We start from the raw sequence: 8,833 nt of genomic DNA on the forward strand, positions 1-8,833 counted from the left end.
ATTCAAGATTTTTGCCCAAAAAACTTCTTGGATAAAATCTAAAAAATACTATTGTAATTACGTTTCTTGAAGAAAAAAAACATTCTAAATGCAAACAGATTCACTCAACTCTTTTGTTGTAGAAAACTTCAGAGTAGGTAAGTTGCTGTCTAATTCTTTGCTGCATGCACTTGCCAGAGTGTAGGGGAGCACTGCCTTCTCATTCCAGCATCATCTGGGGAAGGAGAAGAACCGTTCCACATAGCTGAAGAGGGCATCCCAATGCTTCCAGAGAAAGGCAATGAAAACCACAAGGACGGGACACCTGGGTGGCTCAGTTGGTTAAGTGGCTGCCTTCAGCATCCTGGGATCGAGTCCCACATCGGGCTCCTTGCTCAGCAGGGAGCCTGCTTCTCCCTCTGCCTCTGCCTACCACTCTGTCTGCCTGTGCTCCCTCTCTCTCTCTCACACAAATACATAAATAAAATTTAAAAAAAAAAAAAAAGAAGAACAAGAAGAAAACCACAAGGAATAAAGTGCTGAATGCCCTGTTGCCAGTCTTCATGAGAGGAACCATGCAGTTGGCTATTGTGGAAACAGACCAAAAGGACCGCCATGACTGCCAGAAGGATGTTGAGTTTGCCTAGAAGGTTCCGGGCAGTGGCATTCACCAGCCCTTCCAGCTCTACCACCACCTGCTGATGTTGCTGCTGCTGCAGCAGCTCCATCCTGGAGATGCAGGTCTGGAACGGCTCCAGGGCCTCCTGGATGTCCCAGGCCCGTTCACAGGACCGAAATACCACTTTCTCTTCCATGCTGGCCAATTACTGCTTCAAGTTTAAGATTTCATTCTGATGGAGTTCCATCATTTAGTTGTTCTAATTGTTCACATCTATATCGCTCATCTTGTAAGGCCTGCATTATTACTGAATAGTTTCTCTGATAATAGACCCTCTCTGAGGGTCTCAAAGGATTCCTCTAGCCTGGTCTGTGTTTCCTGGATCTCCTGGATCTCATGTAGTAGTGCATCTAATCCTGAGCTCTGCATGTCCGGGGTGTCTGTTTTGGAGCTGGACGCTCCTACAGCAGTGCCTCCAGTGGTGCTGTTGGCTCCCACTGAGCCTGAAGTAGCACTAGAACAATCTTCCTCACTACCATATTTTGGGCTTGATTGAAAGTTTGAAATCACCGCCCCCCCCCACCCTTCCCCGCATCATCCACTTGCCCTTCCTCTAAAGAGTCCTTCAGGTTAGGGATATTGTCGGCACTGCCAAATTTATTCCAAATTAGTGAGGCAATCTCTCCGGGTTTTGAGACTACAGCCCCTGCTGCTGAATGGGTCACCTGGGAGAAGCTAGAAAGTCCACCTTTAACACTGTCCACCACACCTTCACTGAAACCAGTCACCTTTGCTCCCACATCCTTCAGACCCTGGTGCATGTCCCTGAAAACATCTTTCAGCTGCCTGGAACTCCCATTCTGCTCCACCTCTTGGAGCTTTCTGTGGTAGTGCTCAAGCTTCTTTTGCTGATGGAGGATGGTTTGGGCAGACTTCTGGTTCTTCTCAAAGACCTGCTTGATGCGGGCAGCCTGCTGCTTGTCTGCACTGTTGGCAGACAAGTCAAGTACTCAGCAACATTGTCGTCCCTGGCTGTTTGTGCAATCTTGATCTGTTCTGTGAGCTTCAGGATTTTCTGCTGCAGGTGAGCAAGAGCAGCCTTTGTGTGTTGAGGGTCTGGTGTTCCATCCACAGAGTCTGTGTGGAAGCTGCCATTGGTGCTGGAGGCCACTGCTCTGGAAGTCTGGGGGAGGTTGCTTACTTCCATTCGCTTGATCTGCTCTGCAGTTGCCTCATCCCCTGACAGACATGCAGCAGCAGCAGCAGCACAAGCTATTTCCATCATAGCAGAGCTGGTTGGAGTATCAGTTGTGGATGAAGACCTGGCTCTGCCCGACAGTATAACAGCTGCCATCTCCTGACCAGATTTCCTGTTGATCTGGGGACTTCCCTTTGGGGTCTTTTCCCCACCTATTATGTAAGCTCATCCCCCTCTTCATCTTGGGTGGCACTCGGATCTGCTGCAGGACACGATTCAGAGCTGTGGGGTGGGTGGGAACACCATCAATCTCAGCACATGTGTTCTGGTTTTCCAGATCCATTTCAGGTTCTGGATCTACCTGAAACTGTTGCACATTGTGTGGAGACACTGATGACCTCCTGTGCTGGTGCTGGAAGAGATGCTTCAAACCTTGGCCAATCACATTAATGTTCTTCAAAGCATTGTGGGTCATTTCATAAAACTTTTGTTCTGATTCTGTTTGCTTTTTGGCCTCTGCATCTTGGGATTTGCCTCCAGGAGCAGGGTCCTCATGTAACTGTTCACTGCCTGAAGGCTCCATCAATAAATTTAATATGCTTATTTGCAAACTCAAAAACTTTTAAACACACCAAGCCTGTCAAATTAGGTAGGCATTGGGGCGCCTGGCTCAGTGGGTTAAGCCTCTGCCTTCAGCTCCGGTCATGATCTCAGGGTCCAGGGATGGAGCCTGGCATTGGGCTCTCTGCTCAGCGGGGAGCCTACTTCCCCCTCCCTCTCTCTGTCTGCCCCTCTGCCTACTTGTGCTCTCTCTCTGTGAAATAAATAAAATCTTTAAAAAAAAATTAGGTAGGCATTTGCTTCAATAGTAACTACACATGCAGCTGTGAGGCAGAGAGTTCGTGCCTATCTTTATCACTCTTACTCAAGCACTTCTAAGGTGTACAGGAATCCTTTTAGGACAAGCCTCGGGGAGGGGAAGAGCACCCGGCATCTCTGCCAGTGCAGTGGCTTGAGCTCAAGTGCCGGTTCCTTCCACTGTGGCAGCCCCGCCAGGTCCATCTCCCCCCAGTCACCCCCTGCCCGGCCCTCGCCGCTGTGCCACAACAGCCACCACTGCCCCCTGAGCCCCGGCCTTGAATTCTATATATTGTATAATTTTCTCCTAGTGCACGAGTATTTCAGTTCTGTGTGATACATAAACTTGGTATTAGTCTGATGTTCCAGCTGGTCTTCTAGGGGAGGGCCCTGCTGCACTGATTCTCAGATGTCTTGGTCTCGGGGAGCTGCACCGCCCTTTGCCAGGAGGCCAGGCTCAGCATAAACTGTTTCCAGTTGCTCTACATGGCTTTTGTTCCCTGAAGGTTTTCTAAGCCACTTCAGAGGATAACAAGAAAAATGGCGGTGCCCCAATCTCCAGCCCCAGAGCTGAAAGATCCCAGCCCCTTCTCTTCAGTAAACCCTTAGGGAAAAGCAGTCAATCACGTGTGTGCACCAAACTCTGCAGGCTCCTGTGGTGTGCACCCCTGTCAGTCCTCCTGGAGGAAGGACCAGGGTCTCATGTTGGTTCTGCCACTTGTTTGGCCTCTGCTTGGAGTGCAGTCACTGGAATGTGCTGCGGTTGATGGTTTATGGCAACACTGAGCTAAGAGCCCACTCTGAGGCTCTCTGATTGTAGCTGGCTTCCCTGTTCTGTTGCTTGGGAACTCTGCTGACTCAGGCACCCCCATTCTTTCTGTGACCCCAGGATCCAGAGACCACACTGTTCCATTAAGGATTCTGCCCTGTGTTGCCACCTGAGCACCTTTTAGGCGGGGATGTCCCTCACCAAGTAGACTTCTGAAAGTTCCAATTTTCTGCTTCACTGCTGTGTCAACTTTCCTATAGCCAACTTATGGAGGCTCCCTCCGCTCGCTGTTTATCTTCCAATATATCCCCTCAGATTCATGTCTCCAAAGCTTCTACCTTGCAAAAAGTAGTTTCTTGTGTATTTGTAGAATTGCAGCAGTTCTTTTCTTAGCTCTCTGGTTGAATTCACAAGTGTTCAGAATGATTTGATAGATTTCTAGCTGAATTCAAGGGACCAGATGAAATGAGGATCCCCTACTCTTCCAGCATCTTCCTTTCTCTGATTTTCATATTTTGAACCACCTTTGAATTCTTGAGATAAATCCCACTTGATCAGGATGTTTAATCTTCTTAATGTATTGTTGATTTTGCTAATTTTTAAAAAGACTTTATTTATTTATTTGACAAAGAGAGATCACAAGCAGGCAGAGAGGCAGGCAGAGAAAGAGGGGGAAGCAGGCTCCCTGCTGAGCAGAGAGCCCAATGAGGGGCTCGATCCCAGGACCCTGGGATCATGACCTGAGTCGAAGGCAGAGGCTTTAACCCACTGAGCCACCCAGGCATCCCGGTTTGCTAATATTTTGTTGAGTATTTTTACCTCTGTGTTCATTTGGGATATTGGCCAGTAATTTTCTTGTAGTGTCCTCTTATTTTGGTAATGCTGGCCTTGTAAAATGACTTTGGAAGTGTCCCCTCTTCGTCTTTTTGGAAGAGTTTGGGAAGGGTTGGTATTAATTCTTTAGATTTTTCATAGAATTCAGCAGTGAAACCACCTGGTCCTGGAAATTTCTTTGTTGGGAGGTTTGCTATTTGCTTCATGAACTTGTATGACCAAATCTCTCTCCATGTTTAGAATGTTCTCAGCCATTATTTATTGAAATAAGTTTTTACTCCTTTCAACTTCTCTTCTCCTTATGGGACTCCAATAGTATACATAGTATTTCTTTTGATGATTCTTTGTTGACTTTTTGTATTTTGTTCTTATATTATTTTTCTGGTGTTAAATTTTTTTTTTAAAACCTGTATTCTTTTGTAGCTCTCTGAGTATTTGTAGAACTATTACTTTAAATTCTTTGTTTGATCTGTTAGACCTCATCAGTAAATTCAGTAAAATTTCAGGATATAAAATCAACAGATAAAAATCAGTACCATTCTATACATTAATGAATAGAATAATTAATTTTCTTTATTTTTTCAAAGACTTTATTTATTTATTTGAAAGAGAGAGTGAGAGCATGAAGAGGGGGAGGAGCAGGGGGCCAGGGGGAGCCTGATGTGTGGTGTGGCTTGATCCCAGGACCTCGAGATCATGACCTGAGCTGAAGTCAGATGCTTACCTGACTGAGACACCAGGCACTCCCATTTTTTTTTTTGAGTTTTTATTTAAATTCCAGTTAGCATACAGCGTAATATTAGTTTCAGGTGTATAATGTAGTGATTCAACACTTCTATACAATATGCAGTGCTCAACACAACAGATGCACTCCTTAATCCATCATCACCTATTTTACCTATGCCCCCACCAAACTCCCTCTGGTAACTATCAGTTCATTCTCAATAGTTAAGAGTCTGGTTCTTGGTTTGTCTCTCTCTCTCTTTCTTTCCTCCCTTTGTTGGTTTGTTTTGCTTCTTAAATCCCACATATGAGTGAAATCATGGTATTTATCTTTCTCTGACTGACTTATGTTGCTTAGCATACTCTCTAGCTCCATCTATGTCTTTGCAAATGCCAAGATTCCATTCTTTTTTATGGCTGAGTAGTATTCCTTCATATATGTATGCCAAACCTTATCCATTCATCTGTTGATGGATACTTGGTCTGTTTCCATATCTTGGCTATTATAGATAATGCTGCTATCAACATTGGGGTACATGTATTCTTTTGAATTAGTGTTTTTGTATCCTCTTGGTAAATACCTAGGAGTGCAATTGTTGGATTGTAGGGTAGTTCTATTTTTAACTTTTTGAGAAAACTCCACACTCTTCTCCAGAGTAGCTGCATCAGTTTGCATTCCCACCAACAACACAAGATGCTTCCCCTTTCTCCACATCCTTGCCAGCACTTGTTTCTTCTGTTGTTGATTTTCACCATTCTGACAGGTGTGAGGTGATATCTCATTATAGTTTTGATTTATATTTCCCTGATGATGAGTGATGTTGAGCATCTTTTCATATGTCCGTTGGCCATCTGTATGTCTTCTTTGGAAAAATGTCTATTCGTATCTTCTGCCTATTTTTTAAAAAAAGATTATTTATTTATTTGACAGAGAGTGAGAGAGACAGTGACAGAGGGAACACAAGCAGGGGAGTGGGAGAGGGAGGAGCAGGCTTCCCACTGAGCAGAGAGCCCGATGTGGGGCTCAATCCTAGGATCCTGGGATCATAACCTGAGCTGAAGGCAGTTGCTTAACCAACTGAGCCACCCAGGTGCCCCTCTTCTGCCTATTTTTTAATTGGATTATTTTGGGGGGTGAACTTGATAAGTTTGATAAGTTCTTTATATATTTTGAACACTAACACATTATCATATATGTCATTTGCAAATATCTTTTCCCATTCTGTATGTTGCCTTTTAGTTTTCTTGTTTTCTTTGCTGTGCAGAAACTTCTAATTTTTAATTTTCTTAAATTTTGAAGATTTTATTTATTTATTGTTGAGAGAGAGAGCGCACGAGAGCACATGAGCAGGGGTGGAGACAGAGGGAGAAGCAGACTCCCTGCTGAGCAGAGAGCCCGATGTGGGACTTGATCTCAGGACCCTGGGATCATGACCAGAGCCAAAGGCAGACACTCAACCAACTGAGCCACCCAGGTGCCCTGAAACTTTTTATTTTGATGAAGTCCCAATAGTTTATTTTTGTTTTTGCCTCCTCTTGCCTCAGGAAACATATCTAGGAAGAAGGTGCTATGGCTGATGTCAAATAGGTTACTTCCTGTGTTCTCTAGGATTTTGATGGTTTCAATCTCACATTTAGGTCTTTAATCCATTTTGAATTTATATTTGTGTATAGTATAAGAAAGTGGTCCAGTTTCATTCTTTTGTATGTTGCTGTCCAGTTTTCTCAGCACCATTTGTTGAAAAGCCTGTCTTTTTCCTATTGTGTATCCTTTCCTGCTTTGTCAGAGATTAATTAACCATATAGTTGTGGGGAATGACTTTTCTGGAAAGGAAATAAAGCAATTCCACTTATAATAGCATAAAAACAATGAAATACTTGAAGTAAGTTTAAGCAAGAAGATGAAGGATCTCTACTCTGCGAACTACAAGACATTGATGAAAGAAATCAAAGAAAACACACAAAAATGGAAAGATACCCCATGCAGAATAAGAATACTGTTAAAATGTCAATATTACTAAGAGCCATCTATAGATTCAAAGCAATCCCTGTCAAGATTCCAATGGCATTTTTTACAGAAGTAGGAAAAAAACTCCGAAAATGTTTGCGGAACCACAAAATTCCAAAAATCAGCCAAAGAAATCCTGAGGAAGAACAAAGCAGGAGGCATCACACTGCCTGATTTCAAGCTAACTCTATAAAGCTATAATAATCAAAATAATATAGTATTGGCATACAAACAGTCCTCCATAGATCCCAGTGAGCCCATAGTTAGCCCTAGTTCTTTCTACCCACCCTGACCCCCATTATTATGAGTGTGTCTATAAGTGACTTCTGCAACTGCATAGGCTCCTATAGCTGGCCTCTGTAGTCGAGTGTGTGCACACCACTGGCTCTGATCACCACCACTACCTGCAGTGGTTTCTACCAGTCTTGGAGGTGCCACTTAAGAGCCCAACAGCCCTTGAAGACACTGTGGACCTCCTTCAATTCTTGTCAAAAACTACACAGTTGTCAATACCGTGGACTCCGGTGGCCTGAGCCAAAGAGACCTCTTACACATGAGGATCTGGTGCCGCCAAATTCCCCTGCGTTGGTGTCCTGCAGGGTCATGAGTTCAAACTCGCATTGGGTGTAGAGATTACTAAAAAAACACAATTATCGATAGGTAAGGACTTACCATTGCCATTTTGCTCATTGTTTTCTGGTTGTTTTGTAGATTCATTTTTCTTTTTTTTCATCCTGCTCTCTTCTGTGTTTTGATTTTTTAATTATCAGTATGCTTTGACTTATTTGTCATATTATTTTGTGTACTTGCTATAGTTTTTCCTTCGTGGTTACCATGAGGTACAGAAAACATCCTAAAATTATAACACCCTATTTTAAGCTGATAATAGAATTTCTAAACACTTTTACTTCTCTCTCACTTTTTTGGTTATTGCTGTTAAAATTTACATATTTTTATATCACATACCTAGCAACAGATTATTGTACTTATGGTTGTTTTCACTATGTTCGTTTTTAAAAGATTTTTAAAATAGAATTATAAGTAAATTATGCAACACCATTACCAAATTAGAGTCGAACATTGACCATATATTTACCATTACCAGTTAGTTTTATGCTACCTTTTAATGTTTTTATGATGTTAATTAGCATCCTTTTACTTCCACTCAAAGAACCCTCTACTGTTTTTATAAGGCAGGTCTAGTGGTAATGAACTCCCTCAGCTTTTGTTAGTTCAGGGAAGTTTTTATCCCTCCTTTGTTTTTGAAGGATAGCTTTTGATGGGTACAGTATTTTTTTTTTAAAGATTTTATTTATTTGACAGACGGAGATCACAAGCAGGCATAGAGGCAGGCAGAGAGAGAGGGAGGGAAGCAGGCTCACCGCGGAGCAGAGAGCCCGACGCGGGACTCGATCCCAGGACCCCGGGATCATGACCCGAGCGAAGGCAGAGGCTCAACCCACTGAGCCACCCAGGCGCCCTGGGTACAGTATTCTTGCTGGACCATTCTTACCATTCTTTTATTTTGAATATGTCATCCCATATTTCTGTTGATAAATCTGCCCATAGTCTTTTTTTTTTTTTTAAGATTTTATTTATTTATTTGACAGAGAGAGAGATCACAAGTAGGCAGAGAAGCGGGCAGAGAGAAGGGGGAAGCAGGCTCCCTGCTGAGCAGAGAGCCGGATGCGGGGCTCAATCCCAGGACCCTGAGATCATGACCTGAGCCGAAGGCAGAGGCTTAACCCACTGAGCCACCCAGGCGCCCCAATCTGCCCATAGTCTTATAGGGGTTCCCTTGTTTGTAACTCTTTCTCTTTTCTCTTGCTGTTTTTCATTTTTTTC

General features: G+C 43.5%; 1 pseudogene across 1 annotated transcript; it reads right to left on the reverse strand.

Annotated features, from left to right (window-relative positions):
- Positions 1-210: 210 nt before the first annotated feature.
- LOC308358710 (transmembrane and coiled-coil domains protein 1-like) lies at positions 211-2,379 on the reverse strand (annotated as a pseudogene). Its single transcript has 2 exons — positions 506-2,379; positions 211-291 (listed from the first exon to the last, which is right to left on the reverse strand). The product of its transcript is annotated as a transmembrane and coiled-coil domains protein 1-like (transcript).
- Between the last annotated feature and the right edge of the window lie 6,454 nt (positions 2,380-8,833).

This window comes from Martes martes (assembly GCF_963455335.1).
Source record: "Martes martes genome assembly, chromosome: 17".
NCBI classification, from domain to species: domain Eukaryota; kingdom Metazoa; phylum Chordata; class Mammalia; order Carnivora; family Mustelidae; genus Martes; species Martes martes.